The sequence below is a fragment of the Canis lupus genome, chromosome 3 (genome assembly GCF_003254725.2).
Source record: "Canis lupus dingo isolate Sandy chromosome 3, ASM325472v2, whole genome shotgun sequence".
Taxonomy (NCBI): Eukaryota; Metazoa; Chordata; class Mammalia; order Carnivora; family Canidae; genus Canis; species Canis lupus.
Genome location: NC_064245.1, coordinates 75,526,350 through 75,540,370, shown reverse-complemented (window position 1 = coordinate 75,540,370; position 14,021 = coordinate 75,526,350). Strand labels below are relative to the sequence as shown.

Sequence of the window (14,021 nt, the reverse complement as noted above, 5' to 3'; positions counted from 1 at the left end):
AGTTTTGTCACTTCTCTATGCTTTAAATTTAAGCACCTATGAAGGATTTGTTTTCTCTCTAAAACAATTCATGAAGCCCCTATTATGTTAAGTTCCAAAAAGATATTTTTGGCACTCACTAATTATTTATTAAATGAATGCTGGTGAGGTACTTCTTTAAAATTATGAATGTTCTGGGACGCCTGGGTGGCTCAGTGGTTTAGAGCCTGCCTTCAGCCCAGGGCGTGATTCTGGAGTCCTGGGATCAAGTCCCACATGGGGCTCCCTGCATGGAGCCTGCTTCTCCCTCTGCTTGTGTCTCTGCCTCTCTCTCTCTCTCTCTCTCTCTCTGTGTCTCTCATGAACAAATAAATAAATAAATAAATCTTTAAAAAATTATGAATGCTCCATCAATAGATGAATGGGTGAAGAAAATTATATATATATATAATGGAATATTATTAATAATAGAATATTATTCAGCCATCAAACCATCAAAAACCATGAAATCTTGCCATTTACAATGATATGGATAGAACTAGATGGTATTATGCTAAATGATAAAATAAATCAGTCAGAAAAAGACAAATATCAAATGATTTCACTCCTATGTGGAATTTAAGATACAAAACAGATAAATATAGGGGAGGGAAGGAAAAATAATATAAGATGAAAACTGAGAGAGAGGCAAACCATAAGAGACTCTTAACTATAGGTAACAAACTGAGGGTTGCTGTAGGGGAAGTAGGTGGGGGATAGGGTAACTGGGTGATAGGCATTAAGGAGGGCACTTGATTTAATGAGTACTGGGTATTACACGCAACTAATGAACCACTAAATTTTACCTGTGAAACTAATAAGGATAAAATTATGAATTATAATTACCATTCTATCTAATTAAATGATCATAATGTGGAGTATGGGCAGATTTATTTCATGATGATAATTTCAAACATGGCATTACTGAAAGACCTGAAGAAATCTTTCTTATGGCTTTCTTTTCTGTATACTTTAAACTCCATTTTTTTTAACAGCTCCCATTGAATGTCTATATTATTTCAAATACTAAGTATCTTTGGGTGAAGATAAACTTCTGTGGCTTCTTTGCTATCATACAGCAAAATCTGCATCCACCTCAAGGTCTACTTTATGGCTCTTCCAGGTTGGGATAATACTTTAGTCATCTTAGAAATGATCACACTGGGGCACCTGGTTGGCTTAGTGGTTGAGCGTCTGCGTTTGGGTCAGATCGTGATCCCAGAATCCTGGGATCGAGTCCCACATTGGGCTCCCCGCAGGGGGCCTACTTCTCCCTCTGCCTATGTCTCTGCCCCTCTCTCTCTCTCTCTGTGACTCTCATGAATAAATAAAATCTTAAAAAACGATCACATTATACTTCTATTACTTATGCCTATCTATCTGCCCTACTACAAGATTTTGAGCTCCTTGTAGGTAAGTGCTTATTTTTTTAAGTGCTTATTTTCTTTACTTTTGTAGCATCCAGGGCGGGGGTAACATATGGTAGACAATGTTTGTAGAAGTAAGAATGGATAGACTTGTGGTTGGTTGGAATCATAATGGGACAAAAATTATAAGTAAAAGGAGTGATGTATTCATTTTTTTTTTTTTAGCAACAGGTTAAGGAACAAAATTGTAAAGCATCTAATCTTTTCTAACCTTTTACTCTTCCATTTCTCAGCACCACCAATCTATTTACAATGATTTAGAATTACGATCTGACATTAGTTTCACCTTTCATCCTATGAAGAAACTTTTCATGGAGTATTACGGTCTTTAAGTGGATGGACTGATCTGATAGCTTTTACAAGAAAAAAAAACAACTTTTTTTTTTCCTATTTCAGGCATCATGAACTTGGCAGAACTAATACAAAAAGAAAAAAAAATAATGAGTTTGAGCTTCTGCTTTTGTTTGTGAAATCCATATTTTATATTACAGTGGTTGCCAGGAGAGCTCTGAAGAGCTGACAAGCATTAAAAAATAATACATGTAACCTTCACAAGAGCCCTTCTCCACGAATCCTTTCTTCCACACAAAGACATTATTAACTGTATAGTTAATCTGAAATTGCAAAGATTGCAATGAGAAAGATAACTGTCAACATTTTCACTTCAGAAGCAATGTTTCATTTTCCTATATTTAATCACATCATTTTAGGACCATATGGTGCATGAAAAGTAAGAATGAGGATTGGCTGGAGAATTGCTCCTTCAAATATAACTTAGAGACCATATTTGGGCTGTTTTTGCCATGAGCATCTCCAGTGATATATGCTGGATACCAGGCTCTCATAGCTATAAAATTCCTAAATGTTAATCTTCATCATTTAGATTAGTTACATTTCTTATGAATGAGCAAGTTATATTACTCGATATTAATTGGAAAAGTTATAGAGGGGTTTAAGAGGGGAATAAAAGATGAAAATCTGTAAAGTGAAAATGCCCGTCTATAAAATTGATATTTAAGAGGCTTGTGATTTCATATATTAAGCCAGGACTTCAGTCCCAAACCAATACTAGGAGTGCAACATGGCTGGGTTGAGCATCTACACCAGTCTTCTCACTGTTTTCCTAGAAATGGTCTCCTGCTATTGCCTTTACCATTCCAACGATGACCCCAGCTGTTACTGATTTATAGCTTCTCTAACCCATCAGGTGTATATTTTTTCACAACATAAAATCAACTGTGTCCAGTATAAATGGTGAGAACATCCCTTTGTCAACCTCTATGTCTTTGAGACAAAGGATAAATTTTAAAAAGTAGTGCAGCCTGTGACCCACAGTTGGACTGTTATTAGTGAAAGAAGTTTCTGCATGTTCTTTCTATGGACCTTTCTTCTTTAGGGCTCTGTCAGGAGACCATAGTAACTCATCTCTGAGTTCTAATCTGAGACAAGCACTGTGAAATACAATGAATTTCTTTCCCACTTCTTTCATCTTATACTTTCTCCTTCACCTTATGGTCATTCAGCTTCAGTTAGACTTATGCCATCTTTCTGGTGTTCATAGTAAGGTTTGGGCTTCACTTTCACTATTTACAGACTGACCTGGTTAATGTGGTTTGGTCTTTTGGACAGGATACTAAAAGTTCAGCTGGGATTAATGAGTATATCAGACTTAAGGCAACATTATGCGGTTTTTATTTCTTCACACTTTTATCTAAAAATGAATTTTTGTGTGTTTTTTTCAGATGGAAGTTTCCTGATTGAATGTACATGAATTCATATCAAGCAATCTCAGAAAAAAGTTTCATGTTTGTTAATTTATCAAGTGCTTATTCTTTTATAGATTTGAGATTTCCTTTATAATGTTGTAAATAAACAACAGAAGTACTTATCAAAAGAAAAAATATATATATACTGCTATTTGGAAGGAAAAGAACAGGTCAAGTGCTTGAGTGTTTTCCAGCAGGGAGATATGTCATGCTGACCCACTAGTGGAATAAACTGCAAAGAGATCTGCCTTAAAAGATCCTGAGCATCCTATTCTAAATTTGATTATGTATTAATCTTGTGGCCATTATTGATCAGTCATTCTGAGACCCATTCTACTTCATTTGTAAAATGAATATATTAACTTTGCATTATCTGATACACACAATTGTTGGAATTCATCAGGATCATCACAAATATAAAGTGCTATGTGAATCTGAAGTTTTGACTCTTTTTCAGCTTTCTGAGCAACAACAACAACAAAAAAAAAGAAAACCAGCTTAATAGACACTTATTGTAGGATATGCTTGGCTTATCTCTTGCACCAACTGTGCCCCCAAATTATATTCAGCAGAGTAATACATAGTCTCTGAAAACAGACAGTCTTCCATTACAAGATAAGTTCCATCACTTAAAAACTGTGTAATTTTGGACATTTTTTTCTTACTGTTCTAGCTTTTTGTTTGTTTTTTTTTTTTTTTTTTTACAGAGAGAAAGAGTGTGCAAGTGGAGGTGGAGAGGGCCAGAGAGAAGGGAGAGAAGAATCCCAAGCAGGTTCCATGCCCAACATGGAACCACATGCTGGGTTTGATGCCACAAACCTGAGATCATGACCTGAGATGAAATCAAGAGCCAGATGCTTAACCTACTGGGCCACCCAGGCACCCCTATTTCAGTTTCTTCATATGTAAAATATATAATAGTAAAGAGATTCTAGATCATTGAGAAGCTTACACAAGATGCATGTAGAAAGTGCTTAGAACAGTGCCTAGTACACAGGTGTCAACAAATGCTAGCTATTAGTACCTAGTCACTGTGTTTTCCTTCTGTGACCCTACTATGAGACAAGAGTTGACCAGATGAGATGTGGACATCCAAAAACTTTGGGCCATTCAAATCTCCATTTCCCTCTCTCCTCCCTACCTCCCCCATACATGCACACACATGTGCACATAATTAAGAACTTCATCCGAGAATAAGAGGCTGAGAGTTGAAAGCTGACACATGTCAGCAGACTTCTAGCTGGAAGTTCAAAAAGTCATGATTTGAGGTCAGGAGCTCCCACAATAGGAGCGAGAAGATTTAATTTTTTGCTTGGCTTCAGTTAGATTCCCACAGTATGATTTGAATAAATTCTACATTGGGGACTGTGTTTAAGCTAGCTCAGTGACTTTGGTCTTGTTGAGAACAAAAGGAAACAATTCATATATATTTGTGTGTTATTTAACCTTTCAGTCCCTGTATGTAGTTCAGGGTACAACATACAGTTTATGGCAGAACTTTTTCCTCATGAGCTATTAATTAGTTTGATTTGGAATAGATGCTTCTAAAATGTCCAAATTACAATTATATTCTACTAAAAAATAATAAAAATACTTGCCTTCTGGAAAACCAGGCAGAGTAAATTTGGTGAAATACAAGAAAAAATAAGGAACAAGATCATAGCTTTTTGTTTTTATTTATTATAAAGGCAATTTAATTAAAATTTTACAAGCAATTCTCAAGAGTGGAGAGAGTGAGGAGGCTGCGTCTGGCTCCCACTCTCACAGCCATTGCAGTACATTGAGCTCCACAGAGACAGTGACAGGGCAAGTGAGAGCCAGATGGGCTTTGGGTGACTTTGTGGAAAAATAATTAAACATGGGCAAAGGAGATACTAAGAAGCTAAGAGGCAAAATAGTTATCAAAACTATTCTTTTGCAAACTTACTGAGAGGAGCATAAGAAGCACCCAGATGCTCCAGTCAACTTCTCAGAATTTTCTAAGAAGTGCTCAGAAAGGTGGAATACTATGTTTGTTAAAGAGAAAATATATTTGAAGACATGGCAAAGAGAGACAAGGCTGGTTATGAAAGAGAAATGAAAACTCATATCCTCCCTATAGGGAAAGCAAAAAAAGTTTAAGGATCCCAATGCATCCAAGAGGCCTCCTTCTTCCTTTTTCTTGTTCTGAGTATTGCCTCCAACACATAGGAGAATATCCCAGTCTATCTGCTGGTGATGTTGCAAAGAAACTGGGAGAAATGTGGAAGAACACAGATGACAAGCAGTCTTATGAAAAGAAGGCTGCTAAGCTTAAGGAAAAATATGACAAGGGTATTGCTCATATTGAGACAAAGGAAAGCCTGATGTGGCCAAAAAAAGAGGAGTTGTCAAGGCTGAAAAAAGCAAGAAAAGGAAGGAAGGGTAAGGGAGAAAGAGGAAGAGGAGGAGGATGAAGAAGATGATGAAGGATAGGTTGGTTCTAGTGCAGTTTTTCTTTTGTTTGTAAAGCATTTAACCCCCTCGTGTAAAACTCACCCCTTCTAAAGAAAAAAATTGAAATGTAAGGCTGTGAAAGCTTTATTTTTAAACTGTAGACTGTCATTTTTTGTATAGTTAACACACTATGAATATGTCTTTAGATAGCCCTGTCCTGATGGTATTTTTAATAGCCACTAACCTTGCTTGGTACAGTATGAGGTTGCAAATTTGTGTGGAAATTTAAAGCACGTCTTGTTCATGCACAGCACAAATTAGTTAAATATGGGGATGATAGTTTTTCCATCTTCAGTTGTCTCTGATGTAGTTTACATGAAATAATTGTTGTTTTGTTAACAGAATACCACCGGATAATTAAAAAGAAAGAAAGAAAGAAAGAAAGAAAGAAAGAAAGAAAGAAAGAAAGAAAGAAAGAAAGAATAAAAAGAGTTGCAGCTGATTTGTTGGAATTCTGAATGTTTCTAAATAAACACATTTTTTATCAAAGAAATAAATAAAATAGCAATTCTCTCAAAAGAATCAAACACCAAAACTGATTCAAAATTTTTAAAGTTTGGGCTTGAGATTGTATATTTTGCATAGAAATTTAAGCTTTTAAATTTTTTCAGGAAAAAATGGCTATCTTTTTGATCCAAATTAATTCATTGATAATTTCTTTTCCATTTAGGCATAATATGTTAGTGTCATACCGATCATTGTACATGTGTGTTATTTCTGAAGTATAAATTTTCTGTAATAAGTCAGTGAAGACAGAGATATTGCAGTATGATTGATTTATGTAGGAAAAATATTTCAAATTTGTTTAAAGATGGGATGATATTTTAAAATTACCTAATTTAAAATAAAATAACCTAATTCGTCAATATAACTTTATGCACAGATTTCCATATTTGTAGAAAACAATTGTACCAAATTGAAACACTTGTCAATAAAGAAATATGACTTTTATGGGTTGAGAAGACAATTTCTTCTCATTGGTTATATATCTAGTTATTGTTTTTTCTATATATTGCATTTGATCAAAAAGGATTATGTATGATTTAATGTGTGTCAATTCTGAAGAGAAGAATTACTACAAGTTTAATTCCTTTTTTATTCAAATCATATTCAGAAATGGCTTTAAATACCTTCTTTTACTTATAGAAATATAGAAAAAAAGATGTCCCTCCACTTTTTCAGATGCTAAAAACTGCAAATTAAACAAACAAAAACTTCACACATACCTTTTGAAAAAGAATATGAAATAAAACAAAGAGAAAAAATATCAAATGATTTTTCTAGATAAAAGTAAGAAGACTGCTGCTGGTAGCCTTAGTTCTCCCAAAATACAGTTGATATTCATTGATTCAACTTTATTTAAATTGCTTACTATAATCCAGATACTGGGGTTGGCACTGGGGATAAAAGAGAACAAAAGAACCCAGTTCCTACTATTAAGGCTCCTGTGAGAAGAGGTCTAAGGAAAAAAAAAATCATTATTTACATTGCTAGAAAGATGCTCTGAGAACATCAGTAATTGATATCTAACAATCTAGGAAAGTATAAAACAAAACAAATAGATGAAATTTCACTTATTAAAGAAATAATACTACTATTGCATAGATTTGGAAGATGCTAAGGAAGTAGATAATTAAGATATTAAGTTCTCATCACAAGAAAAAATTATAACTATGTGTTATGATAGATGTTAACTGGACTTAACTTGGTGATCATTTGTAAAATATACAACTATTGAGTTATTATGTTGTACAGCTGAATGTAATGACATCTGTTAATTATATCTCAATTTATTTAAAAAGATAAAAAATTACTATCTGTCTTCACTGAATATAGGAGGAAACTCCTATATCCCAGCCACTTAATACATGAGTATTACATCACACTAATAGTAATTGCAAATCAACACTAAAATAATTATTCTAAGTAATTGCCCAGTAGCTCCATTTTCTTTAAGAACATTAATTTAACTTTTGAGTGACTATTAGAACTATTCCAGCAATGAAAATCAGCAGTAAACTAACAAACTCTCTGACTTTATGGAGTAAATGTTTCAGAGGATTTAAAAAATATATATAGATCTAAAATGGAGACATAGTAAGCCTTGAACTCACCTCTTCCACAGATACATTGAGTCTATACTTCTATGTAGAGCAAATTCTCCTGAAGAAGTGAGGGCTGACTAAACAGTTTCAGTACAATGAAGGATAGAGGGACCACACAGAATGGCAGGAAAGGCAATGACATGGTAATGAATCTTAAAAGCAAGAACAAAACAGAAAGTTAACTACAAGGGAAAATCTACAAGATTTTCCAGCAGAAATTTTGCAAACCAGAAGAGAGTGTTATGATATATTCAAAGTGCTTAAAGAAAAACCTACAACCAAAACCACTCTACCTGGCAAGATTATCATTCAGAATTGAAGAAAAGATAGAGTTTCCATGCAAACAAAAACTAATAGTTCATTACTACTAAACCAAACTTAGAATTAGAAGAAATGTTAAAGAGTAAAGAAAAAAAGGGAAAAATAATGAGGCCATAATTAGAAGAAAACTATGAAGCAAAAAATTTCACAAGTAAAAGCAAATATATAATAAAGGTAGTAGATCAAATACTTTTAAGGTAGTATGAATGTTAAAAGAGGGTAGTAAAATTAACTATATCTAAAAAAATAGTGAAAGGACTCACAAAGTAAAGAGTAAAACATGACAACATATACAGAAAATGAGAAGGGAGAAACTAAAAATGTAGTGTTTTTAGAATGTGTTTGAACTTGAGTAACCATCAACTTAATATATACTGCTATACATTTAGGATATTAAATATGAACCTCATTGTAACCACAAACCAGAAACATAACAAATTAAAAAATAAAATAAAAATGAAAGGAATCCAGGCATAACACTAAAGGAAATCATCAATCCCAAGGGAAAGGATTAAGAGAAGACAGGTACAGAAAAGTTATACAAAAACAACCAAAAACAATTAACTATATAGCAATAAGTAGTTACCTATCAATAATTCCTTGAAATGTAGTCTAAATGCTCTAATCAAAATATGTAGTCACTGAAAGAATATTCTTTAAAAAAGACACATCTATATGCTGCCAAGAAGAGGTTCACATCAGATCTAAAGACACATATAGATTAAAAGTAGAAAGATAGAAAAAGCATAAATATAAAAAAGTATAAAAAAGGGTAGCAATACTTATATTAAATAAAAAAGATTTTAAAACAAATACTATCACAAGAGACAAAGAAGGGCATTACATAATGATAAAAGTATTAACCTGACAAGAAGATATAAGTATCTATGCACCCAATATGAAAGAAACTAAATACATAAAGCAAATACTAACATACAGAAGGAGAGAAATTGACAATAATATAGCAATAATAGGGGATTTCAACAGGCCATTTAAATCAATGTATAGATCATATAGACAGAAATTCAATAAGGAAAAAATGGCTTTAACTGACACATTACATTACTGGACTTAAAGATTATATATAAATATATAAATATATGTGTATATATGTATATACACACATACAGAATAATATATACTATGTATATTGAATAATATATATACATAAAGACAAATTATATATACACAAAGACAGATTATTTATATAATCTGTTAAGTCCATTTAATTATATGTATATAATTCTATCCAAAAACAGCAGAATACACATTCTTTTCAAGTGTATGAGGAACATTATTCAGGACAGATCACATGCTAGGCCATAGAACAAGTATCAGTACATTTAAAAAACTGAAATATTATCAAAGATTTTTTTTACCAAAACACAATGAAACAAAACAACAACAACAAAAAACCACTATGAAACTAGAAATTAATTACAAGAAAAAAAGAACTGAAAAAAAAACCCACAAACACATAAGGCTAAACTATATGTGACTAAATACCCAGTAAGTCAATGAAGAAATAAAGAGGAAATTTAAAAATATATGAAAAGCGAAGCACAATGATTCAACATCTTTGCAATGCAGCAAAAGTAGTTCTAAAAATAGGAAAGTTTATAATGATATAGATATATCTATATCTCAAGAAACTAGAAAAATCTCAAATAAATGATCTGACCTCATACCTAAATGAACTAGAAAAAGATAAAACAGCCTAAAGCTAGTGGAAGAAAATAGAAAAGATTAGAGTGGAAATAAATGAAATAGACACTTTAAAAAAGCAATAAAAAAGATCAATTAAATGAAGAACCAGTTCTTTGAAAGATAAAATTGATAAACTGTTAGCCAGATTCATCAAGAAAAAGAGAGGACTCAAATAAATAAAATCAGAAATGAGTGAGGGGAAATTATAACTGACACAACAAAAATACAAAGAATTATGAGACTACTATGAAAAATTATATGCCAACAAATTGGACAACCTAGAAGAAGTGGATATACTCCTAGAAAGATACTATCTTTGAAAACTGAATTAGGAAGAAAAAGACAAGTTGAACAAATTATTAGTAATGAAATTGAACTGGTAATCAAAAAATTCCCATTAAACAAAAGTCTAGAACCAGATTGCTTCACAGTGAATTCTACCAAACATTTAAAGAATTAATAACTATTTTTCTCAAACTACTCCAAACAATAGAAGTGGAAGGAAAACTTCCAAATTCATTTTATGCTAGCATTATCAATACCAAAACTAGACAACATTACAAAAAAAAAAAAGAAAGAAAAAAAAAAGAAAAAGAAAAGAAAACTATAGGCCAACATCCCTGATGAATACAGATGCAAAAATCTTCAACAAAATATTAGCAAACTAATTTCAATAATACGTTAAAAGGATCATTTACCACAATCAGATGGGACTTATTCCAGAGATGCAAAGATGATTCATTATCCACAAATCAATCAGTTTGATACATCACATTAACAAAATGAAGGACAGTAACCATATGATCATGTCAATAGATGCAGGAAAAAGTATGTGACAAAATTCAACACCCATTTATGATTAAAAACTCTCAACAAAGTGGGTTTAGATTAAACATGCCTAAACATAATAAAAGCTATATATGACAAAACCACAGTTAACATCATATTTCATGGTAAAAACACAAATCTTTTCCACTGAAATCAAGAATGAGTCAAAGATAACCACTCCAGCCACTTTATTTAACATACCACTGGAAGTCTGAACCATAGCAATCAAACAAGGGGAAAAAAAAGCAGCCAGATTGTTAAAGAAGATGTAGAACCATTACTATTGTCATATAACATAATACTATATTTAGAAAATCCTATAGATACCACCAAAAAAAAAAAAACTTATTAGACCTTACAAATGAATCCAGTAATGTTGCAGGATATAAAATTAATATACAGAAACCTGTTGCATTTCTTTTTTAAGATTTATTTATTTATTTGAGAGAGAGACAGAATTGGGGGGGGGGGGCAGAGGAAGAGAGTGAGAAAGAATCTCAAGCAGAAGCAAACTTCCTGCTGAGCACAGAGCTGAATGTGAAGCTCAATCTCATGATCCTGAGATCATGATCTAAGCTGAAATCAAGAGTCATGGGATGCTTAACCAACTGAGGCACTCAGGAGACCCCAGAAATCTGTTGCATTTCTATGTACTAATAATAAACTAGCGGAAAGAGAAATAAAGAAAATAATCTCATTCACAATTGCATTAAAAAGAATACAATACCTGGGAATAAATTTAACCAAGTAGGTGAAAGACTAATACCCTGAAAACATGAAACACTGATGAAAAAAATTGAAGATGACACAAACATAAAATTATACCATGATCATGATCTGTAAGAATTAATATTTTTAAAATGTTCACACTATGCAAAGCCATCTACAGATTCAATGCAATCTTTATCAATATTCCAACAGTATTTTTAACACAAGTAGAACAAATAATCCTAATATTTGTATAGAACCACAGAAGACTCTAAATAGTCAAAGCAATCTTGAGAATGAAAACAAAGCTGGAAGTATTACAATCCCAGATTTCAAAATATACTACAAATCTATAGCAATCAAAATAGTATGGTATTGGCACAAAAACATATATGTAAATCAACAGAATAAGATAGACAGCTCAGAAGTACACCCAAAATTACATGGTCAATTAACCAACAAAGGCAGTAAAAATATACAATGGGATAAAGACATTCTCTTTAACAAAAGATGCTGGGAAAATAGAACTGCTACATGCAAAAGAATAAAAGTGGACCACTTTCCTATACCATACACAAAAATAAGAAATGAATTAGGGATCCCTGGGTGGCGCAGCAGTTTAGTGCCTGCCTTTGGCTCAGGGCACGATCCTGGAGACCCGGGACTGAATCCCACATCGGGCTCCCGGTGCATGGAGCCTGCTTCTCCCTCTGCCTGTGTCTCTGCCTCTCTCTCTCTCTGTGACTATTGTAAATAAATAAAAATTAAAAAAAAAAAAAAAGACATGAGCCAGTTATATATGACTCACTGGGAAAGTGCATTAAAAAAAAAAAAAAAAGAAATGAATTAAATCCTAAATATGGGACCTGAAGTCACACAAATCCTAAAGGAAAACATAAATAATAATCTCTTGGACATTAGCCTTAGCAACATATTTATGGATATGTTTCCTCAGACAAGGGAAATTAAAGCAAAAGTAAACTATTTGGATTATACCAAAATAAAAAGCCTTTGCCAATAAAGGAAAGCATCAACAAAATAAAAAGGTACCCTAGATATGGGAGAAGATATTTGCAAATGATATATCTGATAAGAGGTTAATATCTCAAATATATAAAGAACTCTTAGAACTCAACACCAAAAACCCAACAGTCTAATTAGAAAATGACCAGAAGATATGTATGGATGTTTTTCTAAAGACATACAAATGGCCAATAGACACATGAAAAGTTGCTCAACATTACTAGTCATCAGGGAAGTGCAAATCAAAACCCCAATGAGATATTATCTCACACCAATCAGAATGACTAGTATCAAAAAGACAAGAAATAACAAGAGTTGGAAAAGATGTAGAGAAAAGGGAAACCATGTGCACTATGTGAGAATGTCAACTAGGGCAGGTACCATAGAAAACAGTTTGGAGGTTCATGAAAAAATTTAAAATGGAGGGCAGCCCGGGTGGCCCAGCAGTTTAGCGCCGCCTTCAGCCCAGGGCGTGATCCTGGAGACCTGGGATCGAGTCCCACGTCGGGCTCCCTGCGTGGAGCCTGCTTCTCCCTCTGCCTGTGTCTCTGCCTCTCTCTCTCTCTCTCTCTCTCTCTCTCTGTATGACTATCATAAATAAATAAAAAAAATTTTAAAAAAAGGTTTAAAAAAATAAAAATAAAAATGGAAATACCATATATCCAGGAATTACTAATAAAATAAAGGAAAATATAATAAAGAAAATAAAACACTAATTCAAAAAGATATATAAACCCCTATTTTATGCCGCATTATTTGTGCTCAACTTTATGGTCAACTAATATTAAATAAAGGAGGAAAGACTATCCACTGGAAGAAAGTCTCTTCAATAAATGGTGCTGGGAAAATTGGACATCCACATGCAGAAGAATGAAACTAGACCACTCTCTTTCACCATACACAAAGATAAACTCAAAATGGATGAAAGATCTAAATGTGAGACAAGATTCCATCAAAATCCTAGAGGAGAACACAGGCAACACCCTTTTTGAACTCGGCCACAGTAACTTCTTACAAGATACATCCACGAAGGCAAAAGAAACAAAAGCAAAAATGCACTATTGGGACTTCATCTAGATAAGAAGCTTTTGCACAGCAAAGGATACAGTCAACAAAACCAAAAGACAACCTACAGAATGGGAGAAGATATTTGCAAATGACATATCAGATAAAGGGCTAGTTTCCAAGATCTATAAAGAACTTATGAAACTCAACACCAAAGAAACAAACAATCTGATCATGAAACGGGCAAAAGACATGAAGAGAAATCTCACAGAGGAAGACATAGACATGGCCAACATGCACATGAGAAAATGCTCCGCATCACTTGCTATCAGGGAAATACAAATCAAAACCACAATGAGATACCACCTCACACCAGTGAGAATGGGGCAAATTAACAAGACAGGAAACAACAAATGCTGGAGAGGATGCGGAGAAAAGGGAACCCTCTTACACTGTTGGTGGGAATGTGAACTGGTGCAGCCACTCTGGAAAACTGTGTGCAGGTTCCTCAAACAGTTAAAAATAGACCTGCCCTACGACCCAGCAATTGCACTGTTGGGGATTTACCCCAAAGATACAAATGCACTGAAACGCCGGGACACCTGCACCCCGATGTTTCTAGCAGCAATGTCCACAAT

General features: G+C 33.4%; 1 long non-coding RNA gene and 1 pseudogene across 1 annotated transcript in view; one reads left to right on the top strand and one right to left on the bottom strand.

Annotated features, from left to right (window-relative positions):
- Positions 1-14,021, bottom strand: part of LOC112653296 (uncharacterized) — a 103,091-nt gene that overhangs the window by 20,163 nt on the left and 68,907 nt on the right. Inside the window, exons 4-5 of the long non-coding RNA XR_007409967.1 lie at positions 7,801-7,943; positions 5,871-5,987 (exon numbers count right to left, since the gene is read on the bottom strand). This is a non-coding gene — a long non-coding RNA (uncharacterized LOC112653296). The remainder of the gene's footprint in view (positions 1-5,870; positions 5,988-7,800; positions 7,944-14,021) is intronic.
- On the top strand, positions 4,928-5,902 carry LOC112653950 (high mobility group protein B1-like; annotated as a pseudogene).